At 35.7% G+C, this 18,784-nt stretch overlaps 1 protein-coding gene and 1 pseudogene across 8 annotated transcripts in view; both read right to left on the minus strand.

The window, feature by feature from the left end:
• LOC137244194 (matrix metalloproteinase-2-like) overlaps positions 1-18,784 on the minus strand; it is an 830,051-nt gene that overhangs the window by 590,239 nt on the left and 221,028 nt on the right. The window lies entirely within an intron of this gene.
• Positions 8,606-9,822, minus strand: LOC137247285 (nucleic acid dioxygenase ALKBH1-like; annotated as a pseudogene).

Below are 18,784 nucleotides of genomic sequence, written 5' to 3' on the forward strand. Positions count from 1 at the left end.
CGTTAAATTTTTGTAAAAAAGGGACTTAAATATTTCAGCGCACAAAAATAAAGGTCCGTTTGTCGCACCATCTGTGGACGTATGTAATATTTGTATAGTGTCAGGCAAAGCTTTAAGACAAGTTTTCAAGGCATGCCCAATTTAAAATGCAAAATTAAGTTTAATAAATGAAAGTTTTCAAAATACAAGTGATGCATTCTCCAATAGTATCATGATCGATCACATAGCCATCGAAAATTGCAATGACATCTTTAATAATCACCGGACCCAGCTGTGTAAGGAAGTAATACGTTTTTATTTGGATATTCGTTTGTTTTTGAAACAAAAAAGCACGGACGAAAAAGAATATGTTAGAAAAAAATTTACAAAATTGATATTATTTCAACGCCAATATCAGCCAGCCCAGTACTCATATTTTGTTTACTTCATCAAAAATTTACTTCTTTAAAAAACTAAAAATAAGTAAAATTTTGAAAACGTTTATATGTTTTAAAAATGTTTAAAGAAATTCTTGTTGGGATGTATGTATAAGTATATTTTTATACATGTATATTTAAGTTTTTTTTATTTCAAAAATGTGAATTCTTCGCCTTGTTTTTTTTTTTTTACTATTTATGTAAATAATGTACTTTGTATGGCTGCAGCCCATGTTTAAATAATAAATACATTAAGCCTTGTATTATATTTGTTGGCCTTTTCATTGTTTAATCGACTAAACTGAGATTTTATAACAATTAGTATGCAGAAGTTGGGTAAAGGGGATAGTGACCCGTTGTAACCCCTTTAATAATTTTTTGCACACGCTACTACAATTCACTAACCCTAACAAAGCCCGCGCATGCGCAGAACCTACCTTTGCACAGTTTCAGCAAATAATGATTGACAGAAAATTTGCAAATTAGGAAGATAGGAAGGTATTGATATAGAAGTATTATATATATGAGTACAACAGAAATTTCACTTCGCGTTTTCGTTTCGTCGTGTAAGGTTGTGCTGAAATTCCTTGCAGCTCAACCACATGAATATTTGAGACTTGTTACATGTAGTTGAGTAAAAATCTAGATAGCAAGAAATTTCACAGCATTTGCGTAGAAATAAAACAGTAATAAATTCAGAGAAAATAAAACATTTTCAACTAATAAACAAAGCCAGCTTACGGGGAGTGTTAAATATATATATATGTATAAAACCCGCGTTTTATTGAACGTAACGGCGAAACATTACGAAATTGTATGATGATGAGTACGTGGCGGTTTTCGAAATGGTTCCATCGCAATATGCCCGAATATGATACTTCCTTTTCAGTTTCTCTTAAACAAACACAATAATTGAATATTCAATTATTATAAACCGGTGTTAACCTCATGAATTCTTAAATATTAAGAAATAATAATAATAATAACTAATAACAATAACAAAGTTATCTAGGTGAATCTCGAAAATTATTTTTTTTTGGTATGCGTGGTGGAACTTTTTTTCCTGAGCCCAAATCCTATCGAAAAATCGATGGCGCGATATAGGTTAACTCTCGTCCATACAAATCGACCCAACCCAATGCACACAGCAATATTAAGTAATTTTGAGATACAGAAATGAGAAATATGTAGGAAACTATTCGAGACAGCTGTTCGCAAAAAGTCTAAATACTGGGAGAAATGAGTGAACGAGGTGAACTGAGCGTATAAAAGTAGCGCCTAGTCCAAGCAATGCATTAAGTTGATTTTAAAACATTGGTGAAGTACGCGAGTAATTTAATTGTGAAGTACTACCACCACAGGAGTGTTGTAAATAAAGAACATTTTGCTAAACTGAATATTTGAGGTACCAATTCTACAATATTTATATGGTTTGTGCCGTTTAATAAAATATTTATATAAGAAAATACTTAAACAGGCAAAATAGTAATTTACAAAATGTTTCGCAACCTTAATTTCGTCTTTTTTACAAAGAAACATGCCATATGTATTGCAAATTTCTTTAAAATTTCAATTAACTTAAAGAATATGGATTTTTTTAAAGAATATTTACGGCATTTGAACCATTAACATACAAGTCAAGCTTTCAATAAATTCTTTAGGTGCACACAAAAGCTTTCAACTGAGTTAGTAAGCTTAACACATATCTAAATTTATTCCGCTCAAATTTGAAATTCAAAAATCTCAAAACTGTTTTAAAACAAAACACAAATATTTAAACTTGGTGCTGAAATTCTAAAAATACCAAAAATTCAAAGTATGAAAAGTCTTAAGTTTCTTTCTCACAGCATTTTGTGGGGCATTCGAGGTGTTATACATATGTTTTGTTAAACAGATTTAATGGCTCAATGGGTAGTGTACACGACTCTGATACAGACAACGTCTGCTCAAACCATAACGACGGATTATACATTTTTACTTCCTTTAAATAAGTTTCGTTTGATGTTTTTCCGTCAATTTCCATACAAAATTGCAGAACCTTGCAATCCGATGACAATTTAACATGAGGGGAAAAAATATTTAACGGCCGAGCGGAAGGACAGACGATCGACTGTGTATAAAAACTGGGCGTGGCATCAACCGATTTCGCCCTTTTTCGCAGAAAACAGTTACCGTCCCAGAATCTAAGCACCTACCAAATTTCACAAGGACTGGTACATTTTTATTCGACTTATGGCATTAAATGTATCCTAGACAAATCAAATGAAAAAAGGCGGAGCCACGCCCATTTTGAAATTTTCTTTTGTTTTTGTATTTTGTAGCACCATATCATTACTGGAGTTGAATGTTGACATAATTTACATATATACTGTAAAGATATAACATTTTTTGTAAAAATTTCACTTTAAAAAAAAATTTTTTTTAAAGTGGGCGTAGCCGTTCTCCGATTTTGCTAATTTTTATTAGGCATACATTTAGTAATAGAAGTAACGTTCCTGCCAAATTTCATTATGACATCTTCAACGACTGCCAAATTACAGCTTGCAAAACTTCTAAATTACCTTCTTTTAAAAGTGGGTGGTGCCACGCCCATTGTCCAAAATTTTACTTATTTTCTATTCTGTGTCATAAGTTCAACCCACGTACCAAATTTCATCGCTATATCCGTCTTTGGTAATGAATTATCACACTTTTTCGATTTTTCGAAATTTTCGATATCGAAAAAGTGGGCGTGGTTATAGTCCGATATCGTTCATTTTAAACAGCGATCTGAGATGAGTACCCAGGAATATACGTACCAAATTTCGTCAAGATACCTCAAAATTTACTCAAGTTATCGTGTTAACGGACGGACGGGCGGACGGACGGGCGGACATGGCTCAATCAAATTTTTTTTCGATACTGATGATTTTGATATATGGAAGTCTATATCTATCCCGATTCCTTTATACCTGTACAACCAACCGTTATCCAATCAAAGTTAATATACTCTGTGAGCTCTGCTCAACTGAGTATAAAAATGAATTTAACTTAGTAATAGAAAAGAAATTAAAACAAGTAAGGAAGGCTAAGTTCGGGTGTAACCGAACATTACATACTCAGTTGAGAAGCTTTGGAGACAAAATAAGGAAAATCACCATGTAGGAAAATGAACCTAGGGTAACCCTGGAATGTGGTTGTCTGACATATGTACCAAATGGAAGGTATTAAAGAGTATTTTAAGAGAGAGTAGGCCATAGTTCTATGGATGGACGCCATTTAGGGATATCGCCATAAAGGTGGACCAGGGCTGACTCTAGAATTTGTTTGTACGATATGGGTATCAAATGAAAGGTGTTACTGAGCATTTTAAGAGGGGTGGGCCTTAGGTCTATCGGTGGACGCCTTTTCGAGAGATCGCCATTAAGGTGGACCAGGGGTGACTCTAGAATGTGTTTGTACGATATGGGTATCAAATGAAAGGTGATAATGAGTATTTTAAAAGGGAATGGGCTTTAGTTCTATAGGTGAACGCCTTTTCGAGAAATCGCCATAAAGGTGAACCAGGGGTGTCTCTAGAGTGTGTTTGTACGATATGGGAATCAAATGAAAGGTGTTACTGAGCATTTTAAGAGGGAGTGGGCATTAGGTCTATAGGTGGACGCCTTTTCGAGATATCGCCATCAGGGTGGGCCAGGGGTGACTCTAGAATGTGTTTGTGTGATATGGGTATCAAATGAAAGATGGTAATGAGTATTTTAAAAGGGAGTAATCCTTAGTTCTATAGGTGGACGCCTTTTCGAAATATCGCCATAAAGGTGGACCAAGGGTGACTCTAAAATGTTTGCACGATATGGGTATCAAACGAAAGGTGTTACTGAGCATTTTAAGAGGGGTGGGCATGAGGTCTATAGGTGGACGCCTTTTCGAGATATCGTCATTAGAGTGGGCCAGGAGTGACTCTAGAATTTGTTTGTACGATATGGGTATCAAACGAAAGGTGTTACTGAGCATTTTAAGAGGGAGTGGGCATTAGGTCTATAGGTGGACGCCTTTTCGATATATCGCCATTAGGGTGGGCCAGGGGTGACTCTAGAATGTTTGTACGATATGGGTATCAAACGAAAGGTGTTACTGAGCATTTTAAGAGGAAGTGGGCATTAGGTCTATAGGTGGACGCCTTTTGGAGATATCGCCATTAGGGTGGGCCCGGGGTGACTCTAGAATGTGTTTGTACGATATGGGTATCAAATGAAAGGTGGTAATGAGTATTTTAAAAGGGAGTAATCCTTAGTTCTATAGGTGGACGCCTTTTCGAGATATCGCCATAAAGGTGGACCAAGGGTGACTCTAGAATGTTTGTACGATATGGGTATCAAACGAAAGGTGTTACTGAGCATTTTAAGAGGGAGTGGGCATTAGGTCTATAGGTGGACGCCTATTCGAGATATCGCCATTAGGGTGGGCCAGGTTGACTCTAGAATGTGTTTGTACGATATGGGTATCAAATGAAAGGTGGTAATGAGTATTTTAAAAGGGAGTAATCCTTAGTTCTATAGGTGGACGCCTTTTCGAGATATCGCCATAAAGGTGGACCAAGGGTGACTCTAGAATGTTTGTACGATATGGGTATCAAACGAAAGGTGTTTCTGAGTATTTTAAGAGGGAGTGGGCATTAGGTCTATAGGTGGACGCCTTTTCGAGATATCGCCATTAGGGTGGGCCAGGGGTGACTCTAGAATGTTTGTACGATATGGGTATCAAACGAAAGGTGTTACTGAGCATTTTAAGAGGGAGTGGGCATTAGGTCTATAGGTGGACGCCTTTTCAAGATATCGCCATTAGGGTGGGCCAGGGGTGACTCTAGAATGTTTGTACGACATGGGTATCAAACGAAAGGTGTTACTGAGCATTTTAAGAGGGAGTGGACATTAGGTCTATAGGTGGACGCCTTTTCGAGATATCGCCATTAGGGTGGGCCAGGGGTGACTCTAGAATGTGTTTGTATGATATGGATGTCAAATTAAAGGTATTAATGAGGGTTTTAAAAGCGAGTGGACCTTAGATGTATATGTGAAGGCGTTCTCGCGATATCGACCAAAATGTGGACCAGGTGATCCAGAAAATCATCTGTCGGGTACTGCTAATTTATTTATATATGCAATACCACTAGCAGTATTCCTGCCAAGATTCCAAGGGCTGTTGATTTCGCCTTGTAGAACTTTTTCATTTTCCTATACTTAATATGGTAGGTGTCACACCCATTTTACAAAGTTTTTTCCAAAGTTATATTTTGCGTCAATAAACCAATCCAGGTACCATGTTTCATCCCTTTTTTCGTATTTGGTATAGAATTATGGCATTTTTTTAATTTTTCGTAATTTTCGATATCGATAAAGTGGGCGTGGTTATTGTCGGATTTCGGCCATTTTTTATACCAAGATAAAGTGAGTTCAGATAAGTACGTGGGCTAAGTTTAGTAAAGATATATCGGTTTGTGCTCAAGTTATTGTGTTAACGGCCGAGCGGAAGGACAGACGGTGGACTGTGTATAAAAACTGGGCGTGGCTTCCACCGATGTCGCCCATTTTCACAGAGAACAGTTACCGTCAAAGAATCTATGCCGCTACCAAATTTGAGAAGGATTGTTGAATTTTTGTTCGACTTATGGCATTAAAATTATTCTAGACAAACTAAATGAAAATGGGCGGAGCCACGCCCATTTTGAAATTTTCTTTTATTTTTGTATTTTGTTGCATCATATCATTACTGGAGTTGAATTTTGACTTAATTTACTTATATACAGTAAAGATATTAAATTTTTTGTTAAAATTTGAATTAAAAAAAATTTTTTTTTAAAAAGTGAGCGTGTTCTTCATCCAATTTTGCTAATTTTTATTTGGCACATATACAGTAATAGTAGTAATTTTCCTGCCAAATTTCATCATGATATCTTCAACGACTGCCAAATTACAGCTTGCAAAACTTTTAAATTACCTTCTTGTAAAAGTGGGCGGTGCCACGCCCATTGTCCTAAATGTTACTAATTTTCTATTCTGCGTCATAACGTCAACCCATCTACCAAGTTTCATCGCTTTAAACGCCTTTGGCAATGAATTATCGCATTTTTTCGGTTTTTCGAAATTTTCGATATCGAAAAAGTGGGCGTGGTTATAGTCCGATATCGTTCATTTTAAATAGCGATCTGAGATGAGTGCCTAGGAATCTACATACCAAATTTCATCAAGATACCTCAAAATTTACTCAAGTTATCGTGTTAACGGACAGACGGACGGACGGACGGACGGACGGACATGGCTCAATCAAATTTTTTTTCGATACTGATGATTTTGATATATGGAAGTCTATATCTATCTCGATTGCTTTATACCTGTACAACCAACCGTTATCCAATCAAACTTAATATACTCTGTGTGCAAAGCACGCTGAGTATAAAAATAAACCGCTATATTATAAAGCGTGTATATAAATACACACAAGCAAAAGCGTTTACTTTTAGTTCTGCATTTTAAATGAGTATTAAAGAAAAAATATCATTTCACAACAATGTTCTGTATAAAAGAAATATTTTAAAATGTATGTAAATAAAAAGAAAGAGAAAGGGGATGAGGTGAAAAAAATACGAATCGGGGCTTGTAAACGTACTAAATGAGCCCTTTATTTTGAAAGTGGTATAAGTCATTTCACCCAATAAGTCATTTTCAACCAAACGAGATAAGTCATTTCATGTCGTTTAAGTTCAGGGGTAATTTTTTAATATCTCTCCTCGCCTCCTGTTTGTTAGATTCCAATAGCCAAAAGATGCAATTCTTATTATCTAATATATAAAATTCTTCTGTCACGGTTTTAGGGGCTTAACTCCTCCGAAACGGCTGAACCGATGCTCATGAAATTTTGTGAGCATATTGGGTAGGTCTGAGAATCGGCCAACGTCTAATTTTTTTTCGCTACTTTCCTAGGGTCTTGAGATCAAAACGTGGACCCAGTTACCCCTAGAATGTGTTTATACAACATGGATATCAAATGAAAGCTGATGATGAGTGTTATAGTACAGGATAATTTTCATACAACTGGGAGGCTAGGGTCTGGAGATGTAGCCCAAACCGTAGACCCGGGTACCCCTAGAATGTGTTTATACAATATGGATATCAAATGAAAGTTGTTGATAAGATCTATAGTACAGGATAATTTTCATACAACTGGGAGGCTGGGGTCTCGAGATATAGCTCAAAACGTGGTCCCGGGTACCCCTAGAATATGTTTATACAATATGAATATCAAATTAAACTATTGATGAGTGCTATAGTACTGGATAATTTTCATACAACTGGGAGGCTAGGGTCTCGAGATATAGCCCAAAATGTGGACCCGGTACCCCTAGAATGTGTTTATACCATATGGATATCAAATGAAAGCTGTTGATGAGTGCTATAGCACAGGATAATTTTCATACAACTGGGAGGCTAGGGTCTCGAGATATAGCCCAAAACGTGGACCTGGGCACCCCTAGAATGTGTTTATACAATATGGATATCAAATGAAAGCTGTTGATGAGTGCTATAGTACAAGGTAATTTTCATACAACTGGGAGGTTAGGGTCTCGAGAAAAAAGGGGTACCCCTAGAATGAGTTTATACAGTATGGATATGAAATGAAAGCTGTTGATGTATGCTATAGTACAGGATAATTTACGGTTACAACCAATAGTCAGGTCAGTCTGTTGCCTATTCCACTATGCTGAGACCGCACATGTTATGGATGATTATCGTTATTACCGCGGCCACCGTGGTGTGATGGTAGCGTGCTCCGCCTATCACACCGTATGCCCTGGGTTCAACTCCCGGGCAAACCAACATCAAAATTTTAGAAATAAGATTTTTCAATTAGAAGAAAATTTTTCTAAGCGGGGTCGCCCCTCGGCATTGTCTGGCAAGCGCTCCGATTGTATTTCTGCCATGAAAAGCTCTCAGTGAAAACTCATCTGCCTTGCAGATGCCGTTCGGAGTCGGCATAAAACATGTAGGTCCCGTCCGGCCAATTTGTAGGGAAAAATCAAGAGGAGCACGACGCAAATTGGAAGAGAAGCTCGGCCTTAGATCTCTTCGGAGGTTATCGCGCCTTACATTTATTTATTTATTTTTAATGTTTGATTCAACAAGTTAATTTCAACCATCGGTCATTAATTTTTGTCATTCTACACTAATTGAGGGCATCGTTGCATCAATGTCCTCGATATCAGTTTCAGAGACTTGCTCCATCATTGGAAGCCTAGTCTCACCCGCGTTTAATACTTGTCGTACATTGATGTTAATACGCGCATAGCTTAAATAACTTTTAAATGGCAACAAAAATGTTTCATCAACAACTTGGTTATACAGCATTGTATCCATTCCATGTGCATTTGTCCTTTGCAAAGGATTTGCGTCTAGTCTCGGTCTTTTACAGCTAGGTATGTCTAAAGACGTTTTACTTTGCATGCAAGGTATTAAGGCGTTCCAAGGTTCTTCGCGTGCTTTCAGTACACGTGGGACTGCGTGATAGCATAATCGTGATATTCCGGACATAACTAATACATCACCGCTTCGTAAATAGAACGCTAATGGCTTTTCCTCCTTTCTTTTACCACCAATTAAAAATATTGCAGTTTGTCCGAAACTAGTTACAATCATAAAAAAAATTTAAAAACGTCTTATAATAGAACTTCATATTAAGATCTCACCTTATTGAGAATAAGGGTGCAGTACGATTCGGCTCTGAATGATCGGTGTGAGCAGATAATGTTGTACCAATGGGATAGAAGTTTACAATTGCTGCTTGTGCTTCATAGCTTTCAAATCCTAATACGCTCGCCAAGAAGCTACTCAGCGAGATAAGATCTTGTGGAAAATCGCAGCGCATCTTTTCTGTATATTCTTTCGAGTTCCAATCGGGATGGTAACCAAGAGTAGCCCAACGCATTGATATACTCATGCGGCGCACTTCATTTTGTTCATTACATTTGTGTAGAGATCGCCACTAATCATCTAGCACTTCTTTTGAAAACAATTGTGGACTTAGATTATTTATATTTGGTGTGCGTGGGTAATCTTGTAAACAGCGACTAATTCAATAACGTTGACCTTGAGCAGTAAATGGATTTTTTATAATAATAATACCCGTGGAAGCAAGTGTATAGCAACGCCATGTGTTTACTGGTTCCAAACCGAGAAAAGGCCCTTTTACATATACGGCATTGTTTAGATCTATTGGGATCAGCTAAAAAACAAAATTGTCGGTAATAGCTAATCAGCTACAAGACGAACTTACAAACCTCTGCAGAATTATGTGGACTATTTAAGTCAATTACAGAGCTGAAGTCTGGCACCGGTGACTTTCTTTTAAAATATTTAAAACTTTCTTTGAACATTTAACAATGATTTCACCAATCCTTTATCAAATATAAATATTTCATTTCCACGCGTCAGTCTTCTTAGAGAAATTATCCAAAATCAGCTGATCTATACCCTACAAGAAACGCTGATAACTTTACCAACCCATTTACACTTTTGACAGTCCGAAAATCTTTTACAATCCCGGGGTAGTAATTTTCGTATATTTATCCTCTTTGACACTACGTAGCACTGCACTTCATTGCAAAATATTATTTGGATGTATGCTTAGAGGGCAATTCACATCTAGCGTCAGCAGCACTGCGTGACCCGGCACAGCACCCCAGCGGGTTAGGGGGTCAGAATATACCCGCGGAAGGTATGCCTGTCGTAAGAGGTGACTTTCAGGTTCCCAGTGCAATATATAGCTTCTCCAAACCCAATTGTCAGCCTCACCTATCCGTGGCGAATCCTGTTTCACTAACAGACGAGGCTCTGACGATCCCAATCTCCTCATGGAACTTGGTGGTGGGCAGGGAAGGATGGCCTGAAGATTTAATGTGGACATATAAACATTTCCCGAGATGGTCGGACTAGCACCGTAATTGTGCTGTGTTACCGGAGCGTACCGGGTCTGTATCTGGCAAAGACCCTCATATCGATGACTCCCCAAAGCGTACGTGAAGTAACCTTATCGCTACAACAACAGCACGGCACAGCACGTTAAAATTGATCAACAACTAGGCAAAAAGCCACGTAGGGAAGCGGCGCGCAGTGCTGCTGTAGCTAGATGTGAAATACTGCGTGGCAAAATATATTACCAAAATGCAAATAAACGAGGAACAGCTAATTATTTTAATAAATATTATTATAAATACAAAAAACAAAAAATATCCTATTTTACTAACTAAATACAATTGGTAGAACCAAGGGACATCAACCTTCCCTCACCGCTTTCTTCCAGTTCAGTGGGGGTTGTTTATTTCCCTGCTGCTAAATGTGGGTGTCGATAGGGATAATTACGGGTCGGAATGTCATAATTTTTTGCCATTATATCGAGGCATAGCCGGGACCCCTCTTCTCCTATCCTCTTCTTCCCCTAACTGGTTGTAACCGTGAATAAAAAGATTAGGAAAAGTGTAGAGGGTAGGGCAGAATTAGACGGAAAAAGCTTATTAAAATGTATGCAGATAGGCCAAATTTAGGGCAGAGCAACGTCTGCCGGGTCTGCTAGTTAATATATAATTGTAGAACCATCTATATATGCGTTCGTTCAGAAAAAAAAATGCGTTTAAAACCATGAGTTGGAAATGACTTATACCACTTTCAAAATAAAGGGCTCAAATATATAGTCACATACTAATTCCCCTACTGCCAACAACTCCTAATATTACGGTATTTACTCTCTACTCATTTTATTTGTTAGTACTTAAATTCTTTTACCACTTACATATTTCTAGATTAAGCTTTTTCATTACAATAACAACAACATTGTATTTGCTCATTTTTATTACAGTTTTAATATTACAACAAGAACAACTCTACTCTATTTTATTGCAGATTTAAGTTCTCATTGTTAATAATTATATTTTGAAAACATACTCGATCATTAATAAAGATAACTTCGTCAAGTAAGGACTATATTTTATAATTATATACTAAATGAGTTTGCAAATATATGAGAAAGCTAAATTTAAGCTGCGTTCGGTGAGTGTCTATCGTTAATACAAAAAAATAACAACTTCAACTTCAACTTGTACACCATACCCCGGAGCGTATGGGTAACATTCAATACATCTTCAATTGCACTACAAATGAGTAAATTACCTGATCTAGAGAAACCAGAGGGTTTAGACCGAAAAACTTGGTTAGAACATATTATCCAATTAATTCCTTTGGCCTTATTCCGAACGTTACCGGTTAATATGTTATCGTAAAATTATGTAATGGAAAATCGTTACCAGCACTGCTACAACAACAACAACAACCGGTTCATATAACCGCTATTCTGGTTCACACGGTTAACCATCAAAATATAAAGATGAGCAATTGAGAATAAAATAAAAATGTGAACTAAGTTTTGTGTTGAAAAGTATTAATATTGTTTAGAAACTCGTGGACATTAACATGGATCCACTTTTTTTGTTTATTTTTGTGCAAACAAATATTTAGTAAAATAGTTAAATTTTGCGTGGTAACAAGACTTTACCATTTATTTTACTGGCAACGCCATTATCTGCAATCAGAATACGAAAATTTGTTTGTCATTTTCGTAATCGCTTAAATGAATGTTGTTTCCAGCTTAGTATAATGGTGTTAAGGTCAAAAGTGCATGGATTTTTCCCTCACAGATTACTTGATTCGGTTTCAGGTCTTTGGGTTTTATACCCATCAAATAAAAAAAAATAATAATGAACAGGACTAGCCTGGTGTCATTGGGCCACTTGAGGGCAGAGCGCTGTCACAACGTCCTACTTTATTATTATTATTTCAGTAATTACATGTTTAAAAACTTTTGTGAATCACACACACTCTGCTCTAATGTACGTATGTATAAGGAGTGTAGATATATTTTTTAGGATTTCATCAATAAGTGACGCAAAGGATTAATGACACCATAATTTCTTAATAACTTACACTTGCATACATGCGTAAAATACTCAGACAATTTCATACTTGAAATTTTGCATACATAAATATATCGTCATAAGTGTGTGTAAATGTTTAGGTACACAATAATGTATCTACTAACGCGAAATTGCACCTTTTTTATGACCTCCTGTAGTGCAATTTACAATTTCAATTTGTAATAACTGTCAAAGTTGTTGAATTTTATATGATAATTCGTTAACGAGCTTATTATGCTAAGAGCTAAGCACATATTTACTATGTAAATGCGAACAAATGTGCAGAGTTCGCTTGTAGGGTTTTGTGAACAACTATATATTGTAGTTTTGGAAAATTTTGTACTAGTAAAACACTTCAATAATGTCTGATCGTACAGATTGCATCGATTTGCTAAGTAGCATATTTTACAAACTAGAAAACTTTTAACCGCAGTCTCAAATATAATACTATGGATGAGACAAAATGATCGACCAGGATATACTAGTGAAAATCTCAAAAGAAGTTTACAAATCTCAATAGAATTTTAATAATATCCAAATTTCGTTTAATAATATAATTAATTTTCCCTTTTCACACAAGACCACTTGCTTCATTAACGAACGTCCGTCAGCAGCCCCAGAAAAATGTTACGATTTTACAAAAATATGTTAAAATGCATAGCCTGCCTCCATAGTTTTTAAAACAATCAAAATAAAATGCCTCTTTTAAAAAGCTACATATATTATTTTTTCTTGAAAATGCTGTAAAAACAAACTTTTAAATTTCTTTGGTGTTTCTCTATTCTTTGTAAATTATTGAAAATAATATATATTTGATTGTCATTTGCACATTGACATAAAAGCCCGAAAAACAAAACAAAACCGACTAGATTTTTGACTCCATTAGTCATTTGATAAAGGAGTGGTGAGATAATTAAGAATTTGTGTTTTGTAAGGAAGAGTGAGGGCAATAAGGGCTTTATGTAAAAAAAAATTCACTAATCATTTCAATAGTTAGCATAAGTCCTTTTTTATTTATTTATTGATTAACTAATTAAACTTATAGTCTTATGCCAATTTCATACGGAAAAATAATGGAATAATTAGTCAAGTTTTCTACATAAAAGCCCTAATTGAACTTAATCTTCCATGCAAAAAACAAATTTTTAATTATCTCATAATTCAATTCAATAAAGCAGAATGTCTAATGGAGTGAAAAATGTAGTCGGTTTTGTTTGGTGTTTCGTATTTATTGTCAATGCAGGTCGAAACCATATAAGGTGGCGGCAGGACGACTTACATACAAATATAAATACAAACTCCACGTAGTTACTGTGTTTTTGTAAAACGATGGACTAGTGTCAAAAATTGTGCTGCGCCGGATATTGAAGTATTAAATTATATTAAAAAATTACCAATCGGCTGATTTCCAGCCACCATCTGTTTGGTTTCGACATGTGTCAATAATAATGACAATGAAAAATAAATTATTTAATAATTTGGTAACATTTTTTAATCAACGTGACATCAGGACGGGCAAGGCGACAGCTGTTTCGATTATACCTTGTAAATCTCTTCAAAGCCTTTTCTTCCGGAAGTGGGATTTGAACCCGCACTCATATGATTGTTGAAGTGTTACAAACGCATTCAGCCACGTCATACCTTAGTTGTTGTAAACTTTATCCCAATTGCTTTCCTTGCGTATTTTCTTCATACTTACTTTGTATCATGATACAAAAAAGAAAGTAGTTCCACTCAACATTTTTTTACGTATTTGGGGATTTTTGAAGTTTCATAATGTTTGTTGTTTTGCCAGAAGCGTTGCCATACCGTTACTGTTTAAGGCGAAATTGTGGTTTTTCGGGATGAAAATTTCCTTTAGGATGAAAACGCAAAGGTCATCTGAGACAATAATAATATGCTTAAGCACGATTTATATGCATACATATCGATTGAGAATACAGTAAATCATGCAATTTTATTGAAAAATAGTGGATAGTGACTCACGCATTGGTTAATGACTCATATCTTTATGGCAGCTTGATCCCTAGACAGAAAAAAATACATGAAAAATCCTGTTGTTCTAGCATGGCCCCATTATCATGCCCCTACAGGGAATATTTCTCAAGGCATGTTCAGAAAAATTGTACCTCCAAAGTCAGCACATCTATGTCAATGCTATGTCTATGTCAAAGGGCACAGAATGTGTATAGGCGGGCTGCCCCAAGGTGACTCCCCGTACAACCGGCAAAAACACTCTCATAACTAGTGGCTAACCTGCAGAGCTACTGGGTAATGTTCTCTCTAAAAAATGATTTAAGAATTCCCTCCTAAAGCGAAACGCTTGATTTAGACAATATATAAAAAAATAAAAAATGTTGACTTGTATCCAATTTATCAAGAAATTGCGTTTTCGGTTTATAAGGACCTCCTTTGAGCAAGCAATTGACAAACGTGTATTATTTGTCAAAGTTTTCTGAGCAAACGTACGGGCTATATTCCCTTGCTTTGCATAATTCGATCCATGTTTCTTCCATCAATACAATTTTCGGGAGCTCGAAAAACTTATTAAAAACCTTTTCTAGGCTGATATTTCGTATTAAAATATGTCCAAGGCATGGGGCTCGTTGTTTTTTCTTTTTTATTTAAAATAACTATGAAAGTAATTTAGTCGTATTCGTAAACATGAAATCCATCAAAATTAGAAAAATTCGTAACATTTTTCAATCTGGTAGCTTGTTTTTGGTGAAATTGTCATTGTCCCCGCAAAAGTCAAGTGGCTAACGTCACGCTATGTAATAATGTGTTAAAGGTATGGTAAATTAGTTTCAACAATTTTCGAAAAATAGAAACCCACGAAAAAGATTCAAAATTTTATTGTCGTTGCATTTGCTTCCAAAGATAATATGGCTTTTTTAAAAGTAGGCACATACTTAGTTATTAATAAATAAATGTAAGGCGTGATAACCTCCGAAGAGATTTTAGGCCGAGTTTCTTTTCCAATTTGCGTCGTGCTCTCTTTAACTATTACTACGCTATGCCACACCACGGCGCGACGGTAAATACTTGGTCGGGTTCCAACCAACCAAAAAGGTTTTTTAAAACGGTTTAGCCTTTCAAAACCTCCCAAACATATCCGTCATGGAAAGCTTTTTAGCAAACATTTATCTACTTTAGAGAGCCTACTGCAAAAAAATGCAGGTCGCACTCATTTATAGAAAAAATTATAGAGAGGCACACCGAAAATTATGGGGAAGCTTGACATATATCTTGTCGCAGCTACCACATCTATTTGCGTTCTAACATAAACTGCACTTTATTGAGCGGAAACTGAACGAATTGAAGTAAAAATTTTGTGAGTTCAAATTGCAGTAGTTGTTGTTGTACCAGTTTGTTATCATTAGTTAGCGCTTAACGCCTAGGCGGGTTTCGGAACAAGCAGAGCCATCTATCTCTGGTTTGCAATAACTGACGCCAATGGCGGTGTCGATAGAAATACTTTCTTGGCCAAAGCGTCTTCATCCATTCGCATAGCGTCACATAGCCAGCGAAGCCTTTGTGCTTGTATTCGCCGCACTGAGTGGTATTCCAGAAACATATTCAAAATTTGCAAAAAATAAATATTTTTTCTACAGAGATATGTAATTTTTAAAATGGATTTTGAGCATGATGAAATGAATATTCAGGTGTTCTCATCCTGTTGACGTTTTCCCTTATTCTGACAAGTTCGGCATGCATAATTTAGAGCGTTGTCTATCTTACAGAACTGCCAAAAACATTAACGTAACTTTGTATTCCCTAACAGAATATAAACAAAATTTTGCAGAAAACTTATTTATTTGAAGAATTTGTACGAAAAATTAGGCAATCCAAATTTATTACTTTTGAAATACACGTAAATACTGGTATTTAGAGCTGCCGAAAAAGCTTATGTTGTTAACATCACCTTTATTATTTCATCATAGATTTTAAGATCCGATACAACGCCTTGCAATTACCCTTTGAATCAAAGTGTAATGTATCGCTTTGTAACTGTATCTCATCTATCAGTGATAAATAAAGAATTTCGCTATAAAACTAAAATAACTTTTGGTGACTTGTATATTGCGTACTTGGAATTTAGCTCCGATTCTGATGTCCGTGTATATATAAGAACTTTTCAAATTCAACTCACATAAGGATACCGTAAAATCTTCGAAAACCGGGCAGCTTTATTACGACTGCTTATTAGCCCTCTATATATCTACCGTAATCAGTGGCACTGTTTTATTGTAAACTTGCCCTGTTCATTTGGCACGTTTTTGATTTTATATTTTTTTTTCCATTATCTAACTTTTTTTAACATTTTGAAGAAAACTCAAAGTCAAAATAGTTTTTTGTTTTGAAGTTATTTTAAATTCCTGGAAAAGTGGTCACCACCATGATGTAATAATGAATGTAATGTCAAAAACATAACCTCACTTTTTCGGTAGCTCTTCATTTTTCGTACAAAATTCTCCAAAAAAATTTTTTCTGCAAAATTTTTTCTATATTCTTTTGGGGAACACAAAGTTATGTTGATCTTTTTGGCTAAATATTTCTAAACGTATAGTAAAATCTACTCCGATCGTATTAGAACTCAAAGGCAGTTCTGAATGATAGACAACCCTCTAAAATATGCATGCCGAACTTGTCAGAATAAGGCAAAACGTGAGAACACCTGAATATTCATTTCATCATGCTCACCACTTTGGCGGTGATGGTGACAAACAACGTTGAAGGTAGAGTTTGCACCGACACGAGAAATGAGTTGTGTCTTGGCTTGCCGCTCGGGTCGAATATAGGTTTGCTTTTTTGGAAAGTTCAAAAATTAATAAAATGGAAGACAATTTTTTTTAAGCAAAATTGAAAGCTTTCGTCGTTAGCTTTGTTCAAGATGAAATTTTTAAGTTGTGCTCGATGTTTGGAACAACTTATATGTATGAATCAGTGTTTTCGTCTATGGCTTTTATTAAAACTCGTACAGAAGTAAACTCTCTGATAAGCACTTTGAATATATGCTTAGAATAAAAGTTTCAAATTTCGTTTTAATTTACGTAGATTTAACTAAATACATTTCTCGTAGTTTTTCTTTTCGATACGCGGTACATAACCGGTGTTAAATTTTGATTCGCGGCTGAAAAGGGAGCTTTAGTGGGGCCATTCCTTTCTTTTCAAAAATATTTCAATATTTTTACACAAATTAAGCATTACCTCCATAAGTTTGCTGTTTAAAAAAAAAATTAATTCAACCCAACCTGAAAAAATTTATATATATATACGTATATGGCCGCTTAGCAGGCCACCCCTGGTTATGATCTTTGATTTAATTCAGGGGTCCCCGAAATTAAAACTGTGACCGTGTGAGTAAAACTAAAATCATCTTATTGGTGGTGCTTTAGTTGTTGATGAAAAATCAATAAGGTAGGATGTATGCACGCATGATTGTTAACACACAAAAAGGCATTCGTAAATACGCCATATAAATACTACTTTAAAAAATTGCTAAGACGGCCCATACATGACACAAAAGCCATGCGCAAATATAAAACGACAAAATTTCTGCAAATGAAAATTTTAACATACACGGCTCAAAAACATTGCGCAATATTCATTTTTAAAGTAGCGCTACAAATGAAACATGGTTTTTAATTGTATAAAAAAGGCACCAATTGTATAAAAAACCACTCTTTATTTTACACAGTGCTGGTAATTCACGGTATAAGTCGAAAAACTCGCACCAGAAGCGTTTATTTTCCATGGTATTTATAACATATATATTGTGACGAATATGAGTGACACTAAGTGATACTCCCATCCCTAGTCTGATGCTAAGTAAATAAAGTCACAACAACAATAACGCACACAGTCACTTGTATCTACATAAACGAATGAATCATTATGTCTACACATATGTACGTATACGCAGCTGGGAAGCAACGCACAACCACATGCATATATCTGAGATACTCCCGGAAGTATGCAATGAGAGCAGCTATAAAATCATGCAATTGTAATTATAGCTGATAAATTTGATAGCTGATGGCCAACTAGTAGATTCTGGAAATGGAAGCGCCTAGAAGATGCAACGAGGAAATCAAAGAGTATAAAAGGCATGAACGGTAGAGGCGCTGAATTCAGTTTGATTTAAGCGTTCCATCTATCGAGTAGTAGCAGTGTTATTTTTGAAAGTACTTTAATAAAGGCCATTTTGCATTACTAAATAGTGGTGTTATTTATTCAACAGGTTAGTGATTCGAACTTAGCAGAAGGTTGCAAATAAGAGGATTTGCAAGTAAATTCGTTACAATTGGTGTCAGAAGAGGAATTGTTGAATAAATTCCGAAGATTGCGAATACAACTTGGACATGGCAAA

Source organism: Eurosta solidaginis, chromosome 3, assembly GCF_040869045.1.
Source record: "Eurosta solidaginis isolate ZX-2024a chromosome 3, ASM4086904v1, whole genome shotgun sequence".
Classification (NCBI taxonomy): domain Eukaryota; kingdom Metazoa; phylum Arthropoda; class Insecta; order Diptera; family Tephritidae; genus Eurosta; species Eurosta solidaginis.